A 21785-nucleotide genomic window follows, 5' to 3' on the forward strand; every position below is an offset into this window, starting at 1 on the left:
ACTTCTTCTGGACTCCAGCAGCAGAGGATGGATCTCTGCTCGCGGACCCCAGCAGCAGAGGATGGTCCTCTGATGCTGGACTCCAGCAACAGAGTAGTCTTCTTTGGCCAGACACTAGCAACAGAGAATGGTCCTCTGGTGCCGGTCACCAGCAGCAGAATAGTGTCCTCTGCTGCTGGACCCCAGCAGCAGAGCAGGGCCCACTTCTTCTGGACTACAGCAGCAGAGGATGGAACTCTGCTCGTGGACCACAGCAGCAGAGGAGGGTCCTCTGCTGCCGGACCCCAGAAGCAGAAGAGGGTCCACTCCTGCTGGACATTAGCAGAGAGGAGGGTCCTCTGCGGCTTCCTTTCTGCTGATGTGCAGCAGAGAGGAGGGTCCTCTGCTGCTGGACCCCAGTCCATCAGAGAGGAGGGTCCTCTGCTACTGGGTTCCAGCAGGAGAGTAGGGTCCTCTGCTGCCTGATGCCAGCAGGAGAGGAGGATCTTTTGCCTCCGGACCTAAGCAGAGAGGAGGGTCCTCTGCTGCTGGTCCCCAATCCATCAGAGAGGAGGCTCCTCTGCTGCTGTGTTGCAGCAGGAGAGAAGGCGCCTCTGCTGCCTGACGCCAGGAGGAGGAGGGTCATCTGGTCCTTCCTCTTGTGCTAGACCCCTGCAGAGAGGAGGGTCCAGTGCTCCCGGAACACAGCAGAGATGAGGGTCCTCTGGTACTGGACCTCAGCAGAGGAGGGTCCTCTGGTGCCAGGCCCCAGCAGGAAAAAGAGTCCACCACTGCTGCCTCTCTGCTGGGGTAGAGCAGAGAGGAGGGTACTCAGCTGCTTGACCCCCACAGAGAGGAGATTCCTCTGGTGCTGAACCCCAGCAAAGAGAGGAGGGTCCTCCTATGCCAGACCCCAACAGAGAAGAGGTTCATCTGATGCTCCAGCTTTCTGCTGTAGGACCCCAGCAGAAATGAGAGTCCTCTGCTGCCGTTACACAGGAGGGATGAGGGTTATCTGCCGCCGGACTCCAGCAGCAGAGGAGGATCCTCTACTGCTGGAGCCCAGCAGGGAGGTGGGTTCTCTGCTGTAGGACCGCATCAGAGACGAGGGTACTCTGATGCCAGACCCAAGCAGAGAAGAGCGTCCTCTGCTGCCAGACACCAGCAGAGAGGAGGGTGCTTTGCTCCCAGACCTCAGCAAAGAATAGAGTGCTCTGGTGCCAAACAGCAGCAGAGAGTAGGGTCCTCTGCTACCGTACCTCAGCATATAGGAGGGTCATTTGCTGCTGGACTCCAGCAGACAGGAGGGACCCTGCTGCTGGACCCAAGTCCATCATGGAAGAGTGTCCTCTGGTGCTGGACCCCAGTAGGAGAGGAGGCTCATATGCTCCCTGCACTAACACTGAGGAAGGTCCTCTGCTGCCGGAACCCAGCAGAACAGGAGTGTCCTGTCTTTGATGCCAAGCAGGAGAGGAGGGTCCTCTGCAGCTTTCCCTCTGCTGGGGTACAGCAGAGAGTCCACTGGTGCCGGACCCCAGGGGAAGAGGAGTGTATTCTCCTGCGTCCTCTCCCTGGGGTGCAGCATGAGGGGAGGGACCTCTGCAACTTCTTCTCTGCTGTAGTCTAGTAGCAGGGAAGCACATCTTTAGAGGGGTCGCGCAGAAGAGGAGGGTCGTCTGCTGTTGGACCCGGAAGGCAGGAGGTTCCCCGGCTGTTATACCCCAGCAGGGAGGAGAATCCTCTGCTGCTGGACCTCAGCAGTAGAGGACGATCCTCTGGTGCCAGATTCCAGCAGCAGAGGCGTGTCCTCTGCTTCCAGACCCCAGCATGGAGGAGGGTCCTCTGCTGCTGGAACCCAGTTGAGAGGAGGGTCCTCTGATGTCGGATCCCAGCAGGGAGGAGTGTGCTCTGCTGCCGGACCACAGGAGAGAGCAGGGTTCTCTGCTTCATCCTCTCTTTGGGGTCCAGCAGGAGACAAGGATACTCTGCATCTTCCTCTCTGCTGAGGTCCAGCTGCAGAGGAGGGTCCTCTGCGGCTGGACCACAGCATGGAGGAGGTATCTATGCTACTTCCACTCTGCTCCACCCCAGCACTGTGGAAGTTCCTCTCTGCCAAACAACAACAGCTTGGAGAGTCCTCTGCTTCCGGACCCCAGCAGAGAGGAGTGTCCTCTGCTGCCAGACCCCAGCAGAACAGGAGGTTCCTCTGCTTCCTCTCTTTGGTGTCCAGCAGGAGAGGAGGGTCCTCTGCTGCTTCCTCTCTGCTGGGGTCCATCAGCAGACGAAAGTCCTCTGCTGCTGAAATCCAGAAGGAGAGGAGGGTCCTCTGCTGCCAGACTCCTGCAGAGGGGAGGGTCCTCTATTGCTTCCTCTCTGCTGGAAACTACCAGAGACGAGTGCCCTGTCGTGCTAGACCCCAGCAGAAAAAAGGGTCCTCTGCTGATGGACCAAAGCAGCTGAGGAGGCTCCATTGTTGCCAGACTCCAACAGCAGAGGAGGGTCCTTCTGTTTCGTAACGAAGCAGCATAGGATGATCCTCTGCTGACGGACCCCACCAGCAGAGGAGGGTCCTCTGGTGCCAGAACCCAGCAGCAAGGAGGGTCTTCTTCTACCGGACCCCAGAAGCAGAGTAGTTCCTGTGGTTCCGGACACCAGCTGCAGAGGAGGGTCCTCTGTGGCTGCTGGACCCCAGCAGCAGAGAGGAGGGTCCTCTGTGGCTTCCTCTCTGCTGCGGTCCAGCAGAGAGAATGGTCCTTTGGTGCTGGACCACAGCAGAGAGGAAGGACCTCTGATGCTTCCTCTCTGCTGGTGTCCAGCAGCAGGGATGAGGGTCCTCTGTTGCTGGACCCTGCAGGGATTAGGGTCCTCTGCTGCCGCACCCAAGCAGGGAGGAATGTCCTCTGTTGCTGGTCCCCAGCAGGGAGAATGATCCTCTGCTGTTAAACCCCAGCAGGGAGGAGGTTCCTCTGCTTCCGGATTCCGGAAAGTTTTCTGGGTACCTCATCTGAGAACCATCAGTGCTAGTCAGCTGGTGTGTAATTCCAGTCTCAGAGGGTCCATGGGCACTCTGACGTGGGACCCCAGATTCCACTGGGATTGGGGAATGCTGAATTAGGATCGAGGTCCAAGAGGGCTCGTGGGTACACAGACATGGGACCCGAGGTCTCATGGGGCCCATGGGAACACTGATGTGGGGCTCCACCTCCCAGAGGGTCCGTGTGCACACTCACATGGGATTCCAGCTCCCATAGGGCTCGTGGGCTTACTGACTGGGACTCCACATCCCTCAGGGCCCCTGGGGTCTGTGATGTGAAATTCCAGCTTCTAGTTCTCCCTGTGTTCTAGGTTGTACCTTGCTGGTGAAGACAGACAGCCACTTCCTAGCACAGAGGCCTGGCCTGATGCAAGGCCACAAGCGTCCTCCACCCCCTCCTGATCCTTCATATGCGGGTTGTTCGGCCTTGGAGCCCAATCTTCAAGGGACACATATAAAGGAATTCTGTCCAGGATTCCCACCTGATACTAGGATGGCTGGGGTTGGACCTTCTAGCGCTCAAAATGCCTCAGCCAACCAGGAGTAGAAAGGGCAGCTTATGCGCCCTCTCATGGCCAGCAGGACTCACTGCAGGACCCTCCTCCAGGCTCTCCTGCACAAACAAGGGAAACAATCCCAGGCTAAGAGAAATTCACTCTCAAGGACATTCTTTGGAGAGGTTGCACAGAAGTCCCAGGACAGAAGCCTTACTCACAGCCTTGGTGTCTGCATTGGCAGACAAAAGCAGTCTAGAGCCACAGCACACTCCCTACCACCCAGGACAGCAGCTTTCTTTCGCTTCCTTCCCTCCTGCATGCCTGTCTGAATCTGTCCTGTTTTGTTTGAAGCACAAAGGAACAGAGAGGGAGAGAGAGCAATCTTTCTTGCATCTGCTGGCTCACTTCCCAAGGACCACCACCAGAGCCAAATGTGGCTGGGCCAGGACAAGCCTGGGAACCAGGAGCTTCCTCCACATGTCAGACAGGGGCACAGCACACAGGGGCACAAGCCCCTGCGCCATTCTCCACTGCTCTCCCAGAAGCATCAGCAGGGAGCGGGACTGCAGGGGAAGCAGTCAGGACTTAAAGCAGCACCCATACAGGCCATCTGCCTGGCAGGCTGAGGCTTGAGGCCCTCGGACACCACGCAGCACCACCCCAACCCGCTCCACCGATTCCACCCCTAGCAGCATTCTTCCACAGCTCCTTCACCAGGCCCGTGAATGTACTTGTCCTCCAGTCTTGCATAAAGTTTGCTGTTGTGCGATGATAGAGCAGAGGGCACCAACAGGGCATCCAGGCATGCTGCTACTCTACCTGTCTAATGAGATGGACCTCTGTGGAGAGTACACGTCAGCTGTTGAGGTGTCTTGTGGCAGGTGGCACATTAGTGGCAGCTGATGGTCCCCAGGTGGCCTGCAAGAGAAAGAGTCTTAAATCCAGGATGCCCCTGGAGGATGGTGAAGCATTTCCTGGTGAATGAAAGTCCAATGGCATTTGGTAGGGGGTTGTGGGGCCAAATTCCTGCCTCCAATGCACACGATGGCGATGCCTGACACGCCCTCCCCCAAGTGTTTCCTAGACAGCACCGAAGAAGGCAAAATGGTCCTCGTGAGCCTATGCCTGCCCATGGCATGGGAGGGCCTATTTTGTGCAGGCCTTGGTTGCTCCCAGGCCACCGTCCTACCTGCTGGAAAGTGGAACTGCATGTTCCAGGGTGCTCTCGCAGAAGCTAAGGCCTGGGACTTCCTATTCCAGATGACTGGTGTCCTTTGGTGCTTACTTGTCCTTCCACTGTTCCATCCTTAGAATCCCACAAGCCCAGACACCACCCAGCTAGGCAGAGGAAGGCCGAGTGCTGTATCACCCTAACTGCCACCCCACACATGCAATAATACATGAAGGCCTCTCTGCAGCCCATCGGGGAGCAGTTGCACTTGCTAAAGAAAGCCCAGGCCCTGTCCCCAAGGGTGTTTGTGATGAAAGGGGGTAGTGGCAAGGTTTCCGGTGAGCTCATCTGCGAAAGATCAATGCTAGCCAGTCAGTGAGTAACTCCAGGTACCAGAGGGTCCTTCTGCACACTGACGTGGGACTCCAACTCCCAGAGTGCCTGTGGGCACACTGACGTTTGTATCAAGCTCCTACAAGACCCATGGGCACAGTGACATGAGACCCCAATTCCCAACAGGACACATGGGCACGCTGAACTAGGACTCAGTATCCCAGAGGGCCCATGTGCACACTGACATGGGTCTCCTGTTCTCAGAGGCCCATGAGCACGCTAATGTGAGTCTCCAGCTCCCATAGGGACTGTGGGCACGCTGACATGGGACTCCATCTACCACAGGGCCTCTGGGTGCCCTAATGTGGAAGTCCAGCTCCCAGCGCTCTCCCCATGTCCTATGTGGTATCTTAATGGTGAAGGCACACAGCCACTTCCTAGCACAGAGGTCCGGGATGATGCAAGACCACAATCATCCTCAACCCCCTCCTGGACCTTCATTTGCAGGCTTTTCAGCCTTACCCCAATCTTCAAGGGACAAGTATCCAGGAACACTCTCCAGGACCCCCACCTGACACTAGGATGGCTGGGGCTTGGCTGTCTAGTGTTCAAAAGGAATGAGCCCAACCAGGAGGAGAAAGGGCAGCTTATGCGCCCTCTCATGGACAGCAGGACTCACTGCAGGACGCTCCTCCAGACTCTCCTGCACAAGAGAAACAAACCCGCCCTGAGAGACATTCACTCTCAAGAACACACTTTGGAGAGGTTTCACAGGAGTCTCAGGACAGAAGCCCTACGCACACTCTTGGGGTATGCATTGGCAGACAAAAGCAGTCTTCAGTCACAGCACAGCACACAGCACACAGCACACTCCCTGCCAGGAGGCCAATAGCAATCTCTCTCTTCCTGCCTTCTTGCCTGCCTGCCTGAATCTGTCCTGTTTGCTTGGAGCACACAGGAACAGAGAGGGAGAGAGAGAGCAATCTTTCTTGCATCTGCTGCCTCTCATCCCCAGGGACCACCACCAGAGCTAGATGTGGCTGGGCCAGGTCAAGCCTGGGAACCAGGAGCTCCCTCCACATGTCCCACAGGGGCACAGGGCCACAGGGGTACAAGCCCCTGCGCCATCCTCTGTTGCTCTCCCAGCACCATCGGCAGGGAGCTGGACTGCAGAGGATGTTGTCAGGTCTTGAAGCAGCACCCATACAGCTGTACTGCACACAAGCCTCGCAGGCTTGAGGCTTGACACCTTAGGACCCCTCCCCAACCACCAAAACCCGCACCACCCGACACCATCCCTTACCAGTTTCTTCAGCACCTCCTTCAACAGGCCACTGAAAGTACCTGTCCCCCTTGCTGGCACAACTTTGGCTGTTCCGTGCTGAGAGAGCAGCGGGCACCAACAAGGCATCCAGGCATGCTGCTACTCTACCTCTCCTGGTGAGAAAGCCTCTGTGGAGAATACACGTCAGCTGTTGGGGTTTCTTGGTTCAGGTGGCACATCAGTGGCAGCTGATGGTCCACAAGTGGTCCACAGCAGAAGGAGTCTTGATTCCAGGATGCCCCTGGAGGAGGGTGAAGCATTCCTTGATGAACAAGAGGGCAGTGGCTGGTGGTAGAGGCTTTGGTGCCAAATTCCTGCCTCCAATACACACGACCGAGATGCCTCATCTCACAAATATTTCCTATGATGCCCTGAAGAAGGGAAAATGTGTTTCCTCTAGCAGAACCAGTTCGTGGACATGGCGAAGGTCTGTGCATGTGTCTCCGACATGGAGAACAGAGATGGTGGAAGTCTCTGAAGTCTCCCCATTTTGCTCTTTCGCCCACACCCTCATCTACAGAACATTGCATGCAGCTGAGCCCAATTAGACCAGGTACTTTTAGCCCCAAACCCGTTCCTCTAGTGCTCAGCTAAACGAGTGCTAATCATCTCCTTAGCCCACAACAGGACTGCATTTTTTGTTTTAAAGCTGACTTGAATGTGCCTGTCTTAAGTTGTAGACTCTCAGGTTATCAGCTTTACCCTTCATCGGGAATCTCTGTAACATGACAGAGCCCCTGTCTTAGGTTGTTCAGTGCCTGGTCCATCTTACCTGTCACTGGCTGCAATTCAAGCATTGCCTGCTGCAGATGCACAAACCATACTCAGGGAGTCAGGTAACCCTAATCCATGGCTAGGAGTGTTTTTAGCTTGTTAGCAATGAGCAGATAGCAGTTCCCGGGCTTGGGAAAACATAGCAGTACACAGGTGAAACATATATAAAGCATATGATGGGGAACAAGAGGCCCTGACCATAGGAGTATCTTTAGCTCGGTAGCAATAAGCAGACAGCAGTTCCCGGGCTTGGGAAAACATAGCACTACACAGGTGAAACATACATAAAGCATATGATGGGGAACAAGAGGCCCTGACCATAGGAGTATCTTTAGCTCGGTAGCAACGAGCAGACAGCAGTTCCCGGGCTTGGAAGCATTTTGCACTTGCATAGGTGTTGCACACAAAAAGGCATATGATGGGGTACAAGAGGCCTAGACCCAATCTCACAGCCTCTGCTGTTCCTCTGCCAACAGATCAACCAGCAGTTACAACACAAGGGTGCCCACCTGCTCATGTGCATCAGTAAAGTCCTATTGTTCCATAACTCTGGCAGTCTGTACCGCAACCTTGTTCATTGTCACCAAGGTAACTGGTGGTGGCGGCTGCTGATGTACTGACTATGGTGGTCGCCATTATGCCAGTCTCTTTTATTCTTTATCAGGCCAACAGAGGCCTCTCCGTCAGTCCCAACAGACAGGCAGGATTCAGGGCAGGGGCTGAAGAATAGCAGAATTGCAATTGCCATTCCAGCACGCTGTCAGGGTGCACTGGAACGTGGTGTCATTTACTTCAGAGGCGTTTTCTGTATGTGAGAGAGAAACATGGGGATAACACAGGCAGACACAAGCTTCAAATTCAAGGAGCTGAGGTTCACCCACGTGAGCGAGTCCTCAAGTTCAGAGGAATGATGGAACTAATAGATTCCACAGGAATCATTGCATTCCTAAAGAAGGGAAAATGGGGTGCTTGCCAGTCATGTCCAAACCCCACAAAGCTGCCACGTAGAGAAGGTGGGTATTTTCCCTGTGGTAATAACAGGGGAATGATAAGCAAAAGCACGGGCAGAGATTATGCTATTTATAAAGGGAGGACCAGACCCCCAACAGCTGGGGTCACACACCAGACAGTCTGATAGTCTGGTTAAAATAAACTGGCAGGAAATGTCAGAACCTGGTGCTCATAGCAGAAAGACAAGATAAAGAGAGGGGTGCTTCACAAATACTAACATACTTACATAACATATAAAGGCCTAATATACCTGCCTGAGGGGGAACCTCTCACAGAGGCCCCAGCAGAGATGGAGAGGGATTCGGAGGGGGACCCTCAGGCTGAGGACCCAGCAGAGGGGTTCCTGAGTGGGACCCTCTCACTGAGGACACAGCACAGAGAGAGGGGAGGTCTGAGGGGGACTCTCACTGAGGCAAGAGCAGAGGGGGTCCCAAGAGGGACCCTCTCGCTGAGGCCCCAGCAGAGAGGGAGGTTGGTCGGAGGGGAAACCTCTTGCTGATGCCCCAGCAGAGGGGGTCCCGAGGTGGTCCCTCTCTCGCTGAGGCCCCAGGAGAGGTGGTGCCCAGGGGGACCCTCTCGCAGAGGACCCAGCAGAGAGGTAGTGGGACTCATGGGTTCCTCTCACTGAGGCCCCAGAAGACGGGGTCCTGAGCGGACCCTCTGGCTGAGTCCCCAACAGAGAGAGGGTCGGGCTCTGATGATCTCTCTCGATGAGGCCCAGGCAGAGAGGGAGATGGGGGTCTGGGGGGACCCTCTCGCTGAGGCCGCAGCAGAGAGGGTCCTGAGTGGAATCCTCTCACTGAGGCCACAGCATTGAGATAGGAAGGGTCCGAGGGGGACACTCTCGCTGAGGCTCCAGCTGAGGGGGTCCCGAGTGGGACCCTCCTGCTGAGGGATCAACAGAGAGGGAAGGGGGCTCCGGGGGTCCATCTCGCTGAGGCCCCAGCAGAGAGGGGTCCCACGAGGTACCTTCTCGCCTAGGCCCCAGCAGAGAGGTTAGGTGGCTCCGGGTGTCCCTCTAGCTGGTGCTCAAGCAAAGGGGGTCGCCGGGGTTCCCCCTCGCTGAGGCCCCAGCAGAGAGAGTGTGGGACTCAGGGGTCTCTCTAACTGAGGCCCCAGAAGACGGGGTCTTGAGGGGGACCCTCTGGCTGAGTCCCCAAACAGAGAGGCTTGGGCTCTGAGGATCTCTCTCACTGAGGCCCCAGCAGATGGGTTCCGAGGGGGTCTCTCTCGCTGACACTCCAGCAGCGAGGAAGGGGTTGCCGGAGGTCCCACTAGCTGAAGCCCAGGTAGAGACAGAGGGGGGTCTGAGGAGGACCATCTCGCTGAGACCCAGGATGAGGGGCTCACGAGATGGACCATCATGCAGATGCCCCAGGAGAAAGGGAGGGGATTGGGGGGCCAAGGCTCCCTCTCACTGAGGCCCCAGCAGAGTGGGTACCAAGCGGGACCTTCTAGCTGATGCCCCAGCAGGTAGACAGAGAGAGAGAGCGAGAGAGAGAGAGAGGGAGAAGCGGCCGATGGTCCTTCACCCTGAAGCCCCAGCAGACTGGGTCCCGAGGGGGAACCTCTCGCTGAGGCCCGAGCAGCGAGGAAGGGAGGGTCCAAGGGGGACCTTCTCCCTGAAGCCCCACCAGAGTGGGTCTCAAGGGGGACCCTCTTGCTGAGGCCCCAGCAGAGGAGGTCCCAAGGTGGACGATCTTACTGTGGCACCAGCAGAGGTGGTCCCGAGGGAAAACCTCTCGCTCTGGACCCAGCAGAGGTGGTTGCGAGGGTGACCCTCTCTCTGCGGCCCCAGCTGCGAGGGAGGGGAGCGCCGGGGTCCCTTTCGCTGAGGCCCAGCAGAGGGGCTCCAGAGTGTGACCCTCTTGTTGAGGATCCAACAGAGACTGAGGGGTTATATGAGAGGGGTACCCTCTTCCTGAGGCCCGAGAACATGTGGTACCGAGGGTTACCTTCCTGCTGAGGCCCAGGAGAGAGGGAGGGCGTGTCCGAGGGGGACGCTCTCACTGAGGTTCCAGCAGAGATGGAGGGGTGCTCAGGGGTTCGTCTCACTGAGGCCCCAGCAGCTAGGGAGGGGGCTGTGGGAGTCCCACTCGCTTAGGCTGCAGCAGACGGGGTCCCGAGGGGGACCCTCTCTCAGAGGCCCCAGCAGAGATAGAGGCTCTGGCTGGGAGGGTCCCTCTCACTGAGGCCTCAGCAAAGAAAGGGTCCCTCTCGCTGAGGCCCCAGCAGACTGGGTCCCGAGTGGGACAATCTTGCTGTGGCCCCAGTAGAGGTTGTCCCGAGTGGGACCCTCTTGCTGAGGCCCCAGCAGTGAGGGTGGGAGGGTCAGAAGGTGACCCTCACCCTGAGGCCCCAGCAGATAAGGAGGGGGCTCCGGGGGTGCATCTCGCTGAGGCCCCAGCACAGGGGGTCCTGAGGGGTATCCTCTCACTGAGTACCCAGCAGAGAGGGTAGGTGGCACCAGGGGTCCCTCTCGCTGAGGCCCCAGCAGAGGGATTCCAGAGGTGGACCCTCTTGCTGAGGCCCCAGCAGCAAGAGAGGGGTTGCCGGGGGTCCCTCTAGCTGAAGCCCAGGCAGAGGGGATCCAGAGGGTAACCCTCTCATTGAGGCTGCAGCAGAGACGGAGGCGGTGTCTGAGGTGGACCCTCTTCCTGAGGCCCAGCAGAGGGGGTCCCAAGGGGGATCCTCTCGCTGAGGCCCCAGCAGAGAGAGAGGGGTCGCCAGGGTTTCCTCATGCTGATTCCCCAACAGAGAGGGTCCCGACGGTGTCCCTCTCGCTGAGGCCCCAGCAGAGGGGGTTCCCAGGGGGACCCTCTCGAGGAGGACCCTGCAGAGAGAGTGTGGGATTCAGGGATCCCTCTCACTGAGGCCCCCGAAGACGGGGTCTTGAGGGGGACGCTCTGGCTGAGTCCCCAACACAGAGAGAGGGTCGTGCTCTGACGATCTCTCTCGCTGAGGCCCCAGCAGAGAGTGTAGGTTGCACCGGGGGTCCCTCTCTCTGAGGCCCCAGCAGAGGGATTCCAGAGGGGACCCTCTCACTGGGGCCCCAGCAGCGAGGAAGGGGTCGCTGGGGGTTCCACTAGCTGAAGCCCAGGTAGAGAGAGAGGGGGGTTCGACGAGGACCATCTCGCTGAGACCCAGGCAGAGGGGCACACGAGATGGACCATCTTGCAGATGCCCCAGCAGATAGGGAGGGGATGGGGGGAGGGCCAAGGGTCCCTCTCACTGAGGCCCCAGCAGAGTGGGTCCCCAGGGGACAGGCTCTTGTGGCTCATTTGGAGAGTGAATCATCGGACGGAAGATCTTTCTCTCTGTCTCTTCTCCTCTCTGTATATCTGACTTTGGAATAAAATACATAAATCTGTTAAAAAAAAAAAAAAAAGGTAGGGCAGCATCGGGCACCCTCGTGGCCACCAAGACTCGCTGCAGGATGCTCATCCAAGGCTCTCCTGACAAATTATTGGAAGCACCCCAACTCAGAGAGGCATTTGCTCTCAAGGACACTCTTTTTAGAGCTTGCACACAAGTCCCATGACGGAAGCCATATGCACGCCCTGGGGGTCTGCAATGACAGCTAAAAGCAGTCTAGAGTCACAGCACAGCAAACAGCATGCTCCCTCGCAGGAGGCCGGCAGCTTTCTGTCTTTTCCTTCCTCCCTCCTGCCTCCCTCTGTCCTCTTTTCTTGGAAGCACAGAGGAACAGAGAGGGAGAGACAGAATCTTTCTTGCATCTGCTGGCTCACATCCCCAACGACCACCACCAGAGCCAGCTGTGGCTGGGTCAGGACAAGCCCAGGAACCAGGAGCTCCCTCCAGATCTCCCAAGGGGCACAGGGGCACAGTGGCATACGGGCACAGGGGCACAAGCCCCTGCAGCATCATCCGCTGCTCTCCCAGGAGGATCGGCAGGGAGCTGGACTGCAGGGGAAGCAGCCAGGATTTGAAGCAGCACCCGTACAGGCCATCCACCTGGCAGGCTGAGACTTGACCCACTGGGACAATTCCCTGCACCACACCACACCACACCACACCACACACAACACCACACCACACCACACCAATCCTTGCTGGACCCTTCAGCAGCTCCTTCACCAGGCTGCTGAAGGCGCCTGTCCCCTGGCTTGCACAACTTATGCCGTTTCGTGCTGTGAGAGCATCCAGTACAGACGAAGGATCCAGGCATGTTGCTACTCTACCTGTCCTTTTGAGAAGGACCTCTGTGAAAAACAGATGTCAGCTGTTGAGATGTCTTGTGGAAGATGGCACATGAGCAGCGGCCGATGGTCCACAGCTGACCAGCAGGAGGAAGAGTCTTGAATCCAGAAGGATCCATGGAGGAGGGTGAAGCACTCCCTGGTGAACAAGAAGGCAGCAGCATCTGGCTGGAGGCTGTGAGGCCAAATTCCTGCCTCCAAAGCACATGACAGGGATGGCTGACCCCTCAAGTGCTAGCTAGAGATAGGAAAGGCAGCTTTGTGCACCCTGTTGTGTGCAGGAAGCACAGGCCCTGAAAGCCCTACCTTGTGCGGGCCTTGGTGGCTCCCTGGCCATCATCATATGTGCTGGACAGCAGGGCTGCATGTTGCAGGGTGTTTCTTTAGCAGTTAGGGCCTGGGACTTCCTATTGCAGATGGCTGGTGACCTCTGGTGCCTACTTGCCCATCCACCTGACTCCTGGCTTAGGAGCCCACGTGCCCAGACACCACTCAGCTAGGCCAAGGCAGGCCGAGTAGTGTATCACCCTAACCACCACCCAACACATGCAAAAATACATGAAGCCGGGGCCCATCAGCGTGGCCTAGTGGCCAAAGTCCTTGCCTTGAACGCACGGGGATCCTATATGGGCACCGGTTCTAATCCCGGCTGCTCCACTTCCCATCCAGCTCCCTGCTTGTGGCATGGCAAAGCAGTCAAGGACGGCCCAAAGCTTTGGGAACCTGCACCCACATGGAAGAGGTTCCAAGTTCCCAGCTTCGGATTGGCGTGCACCAGCCATTGCGGCTCACTTGGAGAGTGAATCATTGGACGGATGATCTTCCTCTCTGTCTCTCCTCCTCTCTGTATCTCGGACTTTGTAATAAAAAAAAAAAAAAACGGTCCATAAAGCCCTCTTGGCAGCCCATCAGGGAGCTGCTCCACTTGCCAAAGAATTCCCGGAGCCTGCATCTCAGGGTGCTCTGCAAGGAATGGGGGTGGCGGTAAGGTTTCCCGGGACCTCATCTGGCCAAGTACAACCCCAGTGGTCTGGTGTTTAACACCAGCTCCCAGAGGGCTCGGAGGACGCAGGCATGGGACTCCAGCTCCCTGAGGGCCTGTGGGCATGCTAATGTGAGAGTCCATCTCCCAGGGTTCTTTAAGTGCCCTGCTGTTAAAGGCACCCTGACACTTCCTATCACAGAGGCCTGGGCTGATGCTAGGCCCCAAACCTCCTGCACCCCTCCCTTCCGGGCTTTGGTATGTGAGCTGTTCGGCCTTGGAGGCCTGATCTTTCAACAGCACGTGTACCAGAATACTGTCCGGGACCCCCACCTCACCCTAGGATGGCTCGGGTTGGACTGTCTAGAGCTCAGAATGCCTGAGCCCACCACAGGTAGAAAGGGCAGCTTCGGGCCCAGCGCCGTAGCCTAGCAACTAACATCCTCGCCTTGGACGAGCCGGGATCCCATATGGCCACCGGTTCTAATCCCGGCTGCTCCACTTCCTATCCAGATCCCTGATTGTGGCCTGGGAAAGCAGTTGAGACGGCCCAAGGCTTTGGAAACTTGCACCCACATGGGAGATCTAGAAGAGGCTCCAGGTTCCCAGCTTTGGATCGGCGTGCACCAGCCATTGTGGCTCACTTGGGGAGTGACTCATCGGACGGAAGATCTTCCTCTCTGTCTCTCCTCCTCTCTGTATATCTGACCTTGGAATAAAATAAATAAATGTGTAAAAAAGAAAAGAAAAAAAGAAAAGAAAGAACGAACGGCGGCTTTGGGCGCCCTCCTGTGGCCACCAGCACTCAGTGCAGGACGCTCCTCCAAGGCTTTCCAGCATGGATGAAGGTCCTCTGCTGCCGGACACCAGCAGGAAGGAGCGTCCTCTGCTGGCAGACTCAAAAAGAGAGGAGGGTCCTGTGTTGCAGGACCCCAGCAGAAAAGAGGGTCCTCTACTGCCGGACGCCAGCATAGAGGAGGATTCTCGGATGTCGGAACCAACAGAGAGGAGGGTCTTCTGGTGCTGGATCCTAGCAGAGAAGAAGGTCCTCTGGTGCTGGAACTCAGCAGAAAGGAGGGTGCTCCGCTTCTGGACCCCAGCAGAGAGGAGTTTCCTCCGCTACTGGGCCTCAGCAGAAGACGAGGCTTCTCTGGTGTTGCACTACAGCAGACAGGAGGGTCCTCTGTTGCCAGACCCCAGCAGAGAGGAAGGTCCTCTGCTGCTGGACCCAATTAGAGAGGGGTGTCCTCTGCTGCTGGACCCAATCAGAGAGGGGGGTCTTCTGGTGCCGGAACCCAGCAGCAGAGGAGGGTAATCTGGTACCAGACGCCAGCAGGGAGGTGGTTCCTGTGGTGCCGGACACCAGCAGAGGGAGGGTCCTCTGCTGCTGGACCCCAGCAGTGAGGAGGGTCCTCTGATGCTGGTCCAATTAGAGAGGGGGGTCCTCTGGTTCGGGCCCCAGCAGCAGTTGAGGGTCCTGTGCTGCAGGACCCATGCAGAGAAGGGAGTCTTTTGATGCCGGACCCAAGCAGCAGAGGATGGTATTCTGATGCAGGACCCTAGCAGCAGAGGATGTTCCTCTTGTGCCGGACGACAGCAGGGAGGATGGTCCTGTTGTACCGGACCCCAGCAGCAGAGGAGGATCCTCTGGTGCCGGAACCCAGCAGAGAGAGATTCCACTACTGTCGGACCCCAGCAGCAGAGGAGGGTCCTTTGCTGCAGGAACACAGCAGAGAACAGGGTCCTCTGCAGCCGCACCCCAGCAGAGGGGAGGGTACTCTGATGCCGAATACCTGAAGCAGAGAGGGGTCTTCTTCTGCTGTACCCCAGCAGAGACCAGGGTCCTCAGCTGCCTGTCCGCAGCAGGAAGGAGTGTCTTCTGGAGCCTGACCCCAGCAGAGAGGTCCTCTCCTGCTTCCTCTCTTTGGTGTTCAGCAGGATAGGAGGGTCCTTGGCTGCTGGACTCCAGCAGAGAGAAGGGTCCTCTGCAGCATTTTACTCGCTGGACCCTAGCACAGACGAGGGTCCTCACGTGCTAGACCCAGCAGAGAGGAATGTCATATGATGCCAAACCCAGGCAGAGAGGTGGGTCCTCTGCTGCTTCCTCTTTGTTTTGGCAGAGCAGAGAGGAGTGTCCTCTGGTGCTGGATCACAGAAGAGAGGAGGGTCCTCTGCTGCTTCCTCCCTGCTGGGGTCCAGCAGAGGAGGTCCACTGCTTCCGGACCCCAGCATTGAGTGGGTCCTCTGCTCCTGGACCCCAGCAGAGCGAAGGGTCCTCTGTTGCCGGACCCCAGCAGAAGAAGAGTGTCCTCTGCTCCCCGACCACAACAGAAGAGGAGGGTCCTCTGCTGCAGCCTCTCTTTGAAGTCCATGAGGAAATGAGGATCCTTTAGAACTTCTTCTCTGCTGAGGTCGTGCAGCATAGGAGGGTCATCTTCTGCAGGGGTTCAACAGGAGAGGAGGGTCCTCAGCTGCTGGAAGCAAGGCAAAGTGGATTATCCACTGCTGAGAGACCCCAGCAGGGAAGTGGGTCCTCTGCAGCGGTACCCCAGCAATACAGGAGTGTAATCTGCTGCCGGACCCCAGTAAAGAAGAGGGTCTTCTTCTGCTGGAACCCAGCAGAGAGGAGGGTCCTCTGTTGCTTCGTCTATGCTGGACAGCCGCAGTGAGGAGAGTCCTCTGGTGCTGGACCCCAGCAGGGAGGACAGTACTCTACTGCTGGACTACAGCAGAGAGGACGGTCCTCTGCTGATTCTTCTCCACTGGGGTCCAACGGGGAGGAGGGTCCTATTTTTCCGGACACCAGCAGTAGAGTAGGACCCTCTGCTGCCCGACCCCAGCAGAGGGGTGTTCTCTGGTGCCGGATCCCTGCAGAAGAGGGAAGTTTTCTGCTGCTGAACCCAGCAGAGAGGATGGTCCTCTGCTGCCGGACGCCAGCAGAGAGGATGGTCCTCTGCTGCCGGACCCCGCAGGGACGAGTGTCATCTGCTGCCGGACCACAGAAGGAAGGAGGGTCCCCTGTTGCCAGACCCAGCAGAACAGGAGGGTCCCCTGCTGCTTCCTTCTTTATTGTCCAACAGAAGAGGATTGTCCTCTGCTCCTTTCTCTCTGCAGGAAAACAGCAGTGAGGGGGAACCTATGGTTCCAGGCAGCAGCAGAGAGGAGGATCTTGTGCTGCCGGACCCCAGCAGAAGAGGATGGTCCTCTGCTGCCGGACGCCAACAGAGATGAGGGTCCTCCTCTGGACTCCAGCATAGAAGAGAGTCCTCTGCTGCTTCTTCTCTGCTGGACCCCAGCAGAGAGGCGGTTCCTCTGGTGATGGACCCCAACAGAGAGGAGGGTCCTCTACTGCTGTACCCCAGTAGAGAGGATGGTCCTCTGCTGATTCCTCTCTAATAGGGTCCAACGGAGAAGAGTGTCTTATGCTTCCAGACACCAAAAGCAGAGGATGGGCATCTGCTGCTGAACATCAGCAGCAGATGAGGGTCTAATGTTGCCAGACCCCAGCAGAGAGGAGGGTACTCTATTGTTGTACCTCAGCAGAGAGGATTGTCCTCTGCGGCTTTCTCTGTGCTGGGGTCCAGCAGAAAGGAGGGTCTCTGATGCTGTACCCCAGAAGAGAAGAGGGTCATCTGATGCTTTAACTCTGCTATGTTCCTTCAGCAGAGGAGGTTCCTCTGCTGTCCGAATCCAGCAGGAAGGAGAATCCTCTGCTGCCGGAACACAGCAGGAACGAGGTTCCTCTGTTGCCGGACCCCAGCAGCAGAGGAGGGTCCTCCACTGCTGAATCCCAGCAGGGAGGTGGGTCCTCGGCTGCCAGGCCCCAGCAGGGAGTAGGGTCCTCTGTTGCCAGACCCCAGCAGAGAGGAGTGTTCTCTGCTGCGAGACCCAGTAGAGAGCATGGTCCTCTGCTGCCGGACCCCAGCAGAAGAGGAGGTTCCTCTGCCGCATTATCTCTTTGGGGTCGAACAGGAGTTGAGTGTCCTCTGTACTTCGTCTCTGCTGGGCTCCAGCAGCAGAGGAGGGTCCTATGCTGCAGGTGTCCCGCAGGAGAGTATGAACTCTGCTGCTTAAACCCAGCAGAAGTGGTGTGTCATCTGCTGCAGGACCCCAGCAGAGTGGAGGTTCCTGTGCTGCTTCCTCTGGTGCTGGACCCCAGCGGAGAAGAGACCCCTGCAGAGAGGGGGTCCTCTGATGCTGGACCAGAACAGCAGAGGGTGGTCCTCTGATTAAGGACCACAGCAGGAAGGAGGGTTCATTCTTCTGGACCTCAGCAGGGACGATGGTCCTCTGCTGCCGGACCATAGTAGGAGAGGAGGGTCCTCGGCTGCCAGAAACCATCAGAGAGGCGGCTCCTTTGCTGCTACCTCTCTGCTGGGGTCCAACAGAGTGGAGGGTCTTCTGTTTCGAGACCCCAGCAGCAGAGCAGGGTGCTCTGGTGCTGGAAAACAGCAGGCAGTAGGGTCCTCTGCTGCCGGCACCATCAGCAGAGGTGGGTCCTCTGGTGCCGGAACCAAGCTACAGAGGGGGGTACTCTGATGCTAGACCCCAGCAGCAGTGGAGGGTCCTCTGGTGCTGTCAGACCCCAGCAGAGAGGAAGCAGCAGAGGACTCGCCTCTCTGCTGGGGTCCTACAGAGTGAAGGGTCCTCTGCTACCAGACCCCAGCAGCAGTAGAGCAGACTCTTCTGCCGTAAAACAGCAGGGAGAATGGTTCTCTGCTGCCAGACCCCAGCAGCAGAGGAGGGTCTTCTGGTGCCGGACACCAGCAGCAGAGGAGGGGGTCTCTGGTGTGGGACCACGGCAGAGAGTAGGGTACTCTGCTGCCGGACCCCAGCAGAGAGCAGGGTCCTGCGCTGCAGGACCCCAGAAGAGAAGGAGGGTCCTCTCGTGCTAGACCCCAGGAGAGGAGGGTGCTCTGCTGGGGGACTCCAGCACATAGGAGGGTCGTCCTGTGCTGGACCCCAGCAGAGAGGGGTGTCATCTGGTGAAACACCCCAGCACAGAGAAAGATCCTCTGTTGCTGGAACCCAGCAGAGAGGGAGGTCCTCTGGTGCCAGACCCCAAAAGCAGAGGAGGGTTCTCTGCTGCCAGACCACAGCAGGGAGGAGTGTCCTCTGCTGTCTGACCTGAGCAGTAGAGGATTGTCCTCTGGTGCCGGGCCCTAGCAGAGATGAAGGTCCTCTGCTGCTCGAGCAAGCTGAGAGGAGGGTCCTCTGGTGCTGGACCCCAGCAGAGAATGGTGTCCTCTGTTGCTGGACCCCAGCAACAGAGGAGGGTTCTCTGTTGCTGGACCCCAGCAGAGTGTAGGGTGGTGTTGTGCCAGACCCAAGCAGAGAGGAGGGACTCTGCTGCCGTACCAAGGCAGGGAGGAGGGTCCTCAGCTGCAGGAACCCAGCAGAAGGAGGGTCCTCTGCTGCCAGACCCCAGCAGCAGAGGGGGTCCTCTGGTGCCGGACCCTAGCATCAAAGGGGAGTCCTGTGCTTCCAGACACCAACAGCAGAGGGAGGAACTCTGCTGCTGGACCCCAGCAGAACATGGGTGTTGTCTGCTGCCAGAACCCAGCATAAGGAGTGTCATTTGCTACCAAACCCCAGCAGGAGAAGGAGGTCCTCTGGTACCAAAACCCAGCAGCAGAGGGGGGTTCTTTGCTGCCAGACCCAAACAGCATAAGGGGCTCTCTGCTGCCGGAATCCAGCAGAGAGGACTTCCTCTGCTGCCGGACATCAGGAGAGAGGAGGATCCTCTGCTGCCGGACCACAGCAGAGAGGAGGATCCTCTGTTGCTGGAACCCAGCAGAAGAGGAGGGTCCTCTGCTGCAGGACGCCAGTAGAAGAGTAGGATCCTCTGCGTGTCCTCTCTTTGGGGTCCAGTAGGAAACAAGGTTCCTCTGCAACTTCCCCTCTGCTGTGGTCCAGCAGCAGAGGCGGGTCCTCTGCTGCAGGGGTCCAGCAGGAGAGGAGGGTCCTTTGCTGCTACCTCTCTACTGGGGTGCAGCAGCAGAGGTGGGTCCTTTGCTGCCGCACCCCAGCAGCAGAAGGCGGTAATCTGGTGCTGAACCCCAGCAGAGTAGAGGGTCCTCTGCCGCTCGACCCCAGTAGGAGAGGAGAGTACTTGGGTACTGCACCACAGCAGAACAAGGTGTTCCTCTGGTGCCGGACCCTAGCAGCAGAGGGGAGTTCTCTGCTGCAGGAACCCAGCAGAAGGAGTGTTCTCTGCTGCCAGACCCCAGGAGCATACGGAGGTCCTCTGGTGCTGGACCCCATCAGCAGAGGGGGATCTTCTGGTGCCGGACGCCAGCAGCAGAGGAGGGTCCTCTGGTGCTAGACCCCAGCAGAGAAGGGTGTCCTCTGGTTTCAGACAACAGCAGCAGTGGTGGATGCTCTGCTGCTGTACCCAGCAGAGAGGGTGGTTCTCTGCCACCAGATCCTACCTGGGAGGACGGCCCTCTTGCCTCCAGAACCCAGCAGGGAGGAGGGTCTTCTGGTGCCGGACCCGAGCAGCAGAAGAGGGTCCTCTGCTGATGGACCCCAGGAGGGAGGAGGGTCCTCTGCTGACGGAACCCAGCAGAAACAAGGTCCTCATCTGTCAGATCCCAGCCGAAGATTAGGGTCCTGTGCTTTGTCCTGTCTTTGGGATCCAGCAGGAGATGAGTGTCCTCTGCAACTTCCTCTCTGCTGGGGTCCCGTAGCAGAGGAGACTCCTCTAGCCTGGGGTTCAGCAGCCGAGAACCCTCCTCTCTGCTGTGTCAGGCAGGAGATGACGCTGCTCTACTGCTGAGATCTGACAGCAGGAGAGGAGGGTCCTCTGCTGCTGGAACAGGAAAGAAGAGGAGGGTCCTCTGCTTCAGGACTCCAGCTGCGAGGAACGTCCTCTGCTGCTTCCTTTCTGCTGCACCCCAGCAGAGAGAAGGGTCCTCTCATGCTAGACACCAGCAGAGAGGATGGTCCTCTGCTGCTTCCTCTCAGCTGGGGTCCAGCAGAAGAGTAGGGTCCTCTGCTGTCGGACGCAGCAGCAGTGGAGGGTCTTCTAATGCCAGGCCCCAGCAGAGAGAAGGGTATTCTGCTGCTCCACCCCAGCAGAGAGGAGGGTCCTCTGGTGCTGGACCCAAGCAGAGAGGGGTGTCCTCTGGTGCCCGACCCAAGCAGCAGAGGAGGTTCTCTTTGGCTGGACCTCAGCAGAGAGGGGGGTCCTCTGGTGCCTGACCCCAACAGCTGAGGTTGGTCCTCTGGTGCCGGACCACAGCAGTGAGGAGGGAGGACCTCCACTCCCGGAAACCAGAGGAAGAGGGGGGGTCCTCTGCTGCCAGACCGAACAGAAGGAGGGTCCTTTGGTGCCAGACCCAGTAGCATAGAAGCGTCCTTTGGTGTTGGACCCCAAAAGCAGAGGGGGTTCTCTGCTGCCGGACCCCAGCAGAAGGCGGTCCTCTGGTGCTGGACCCCAGCAGTGTGGAGGGTCCTCTGCTGCCGGAACCCAGCAGAAGGAGGGTCCTCTGCTGCCAGACCGCAGCAGCAGAGCAGGGTCATCTGGTGCCGGAAACCAGCAAGAGAGGGGGTCCTCTGGTGCCGGACCCCACCAACAGAGGAGGGTCTTCTGCAGCCGGACCACAGCAGGGAGGAGGGTTCTCTCATTCCGGACTTCAGCAGGGACAATGGTCCTCTGCTGCCGGACCCCAGCAGCAGGGGAGTGTCATGGTACCACACCGAGCAGCAGATGAGGGTCTTCTGCTGCCATATCCCTGCAGGGAGGAGGGTCCTCTGCTACCAGAACACAGCAGAGGAAGGTCCTCTGCTGCCAGACCCCAAAAACAGAGGAGGGTCCTCTGGTGGCAGACCCCAACAGCTGAGGGGTGTCCTCTGGTTTCCCGACCACAGCAGCAGAGGGAGGACCTTCACTCTCGGACACCAGTAAAATAGGGGGGTCCTCTGCTGCCAGACACAGCAGAAGGAGGGTCCTTTGGTGTTCGACCGCAAGAGCAGAGGGGGTTCTCTGCTGCCGCACCCCAGCAGCAGAAGGCGGTCCTCTGGTGCTGGACCCCAGCAGAGTGGAGGATCCTCTGCTTCTGGACTCCCTACCACCCAGGACAGTAGCTTTCTTTCACTTCCTTCCCTCCTGCATGCCTGTCTGAATCTGTCCTGTTTTGTTTGAAGCACAAAGGAACAGAGAAGGAGAGAGAGCAATCTTTCTTGCATCCTCTGGCTCACTTCCCAAGGACCACCACCAGAGCCAGATGTGGCTGGGCCAGGACAAGCCTGGGAACCAGGAGCTTTTTCCACATGTCCCACAGGGGCACAGGAGCACAAGCCCATGCGCCATTCTCCACTACTCTCCCAGAAGCATCAGCAGGGAGCGGGACTGCAGGGGAAGCAGTCAGGACTTAAAGCAGCACCCATACAGGCCATCTGCCTGGCAGGCTGAGGCTTGAGGCCCTCGGACACCACGCAGCACCACCCCAACCCGCT

The sequence above is a fragment of the Ochotona princeps genome, chromosome 2 (assembly GCF_030435755.1).
Source record: "Ochotona princeps isolate mOchPri1 chromosome 2, mOchPri1.hap1, whole genome shotgun sequence".
Lineage (NCBI taxonomy): Eukaryota > Metazoa > Chordata > Mammalia > Lagomorpha > Ochotonidae > Ochotona > Ochotona princeps.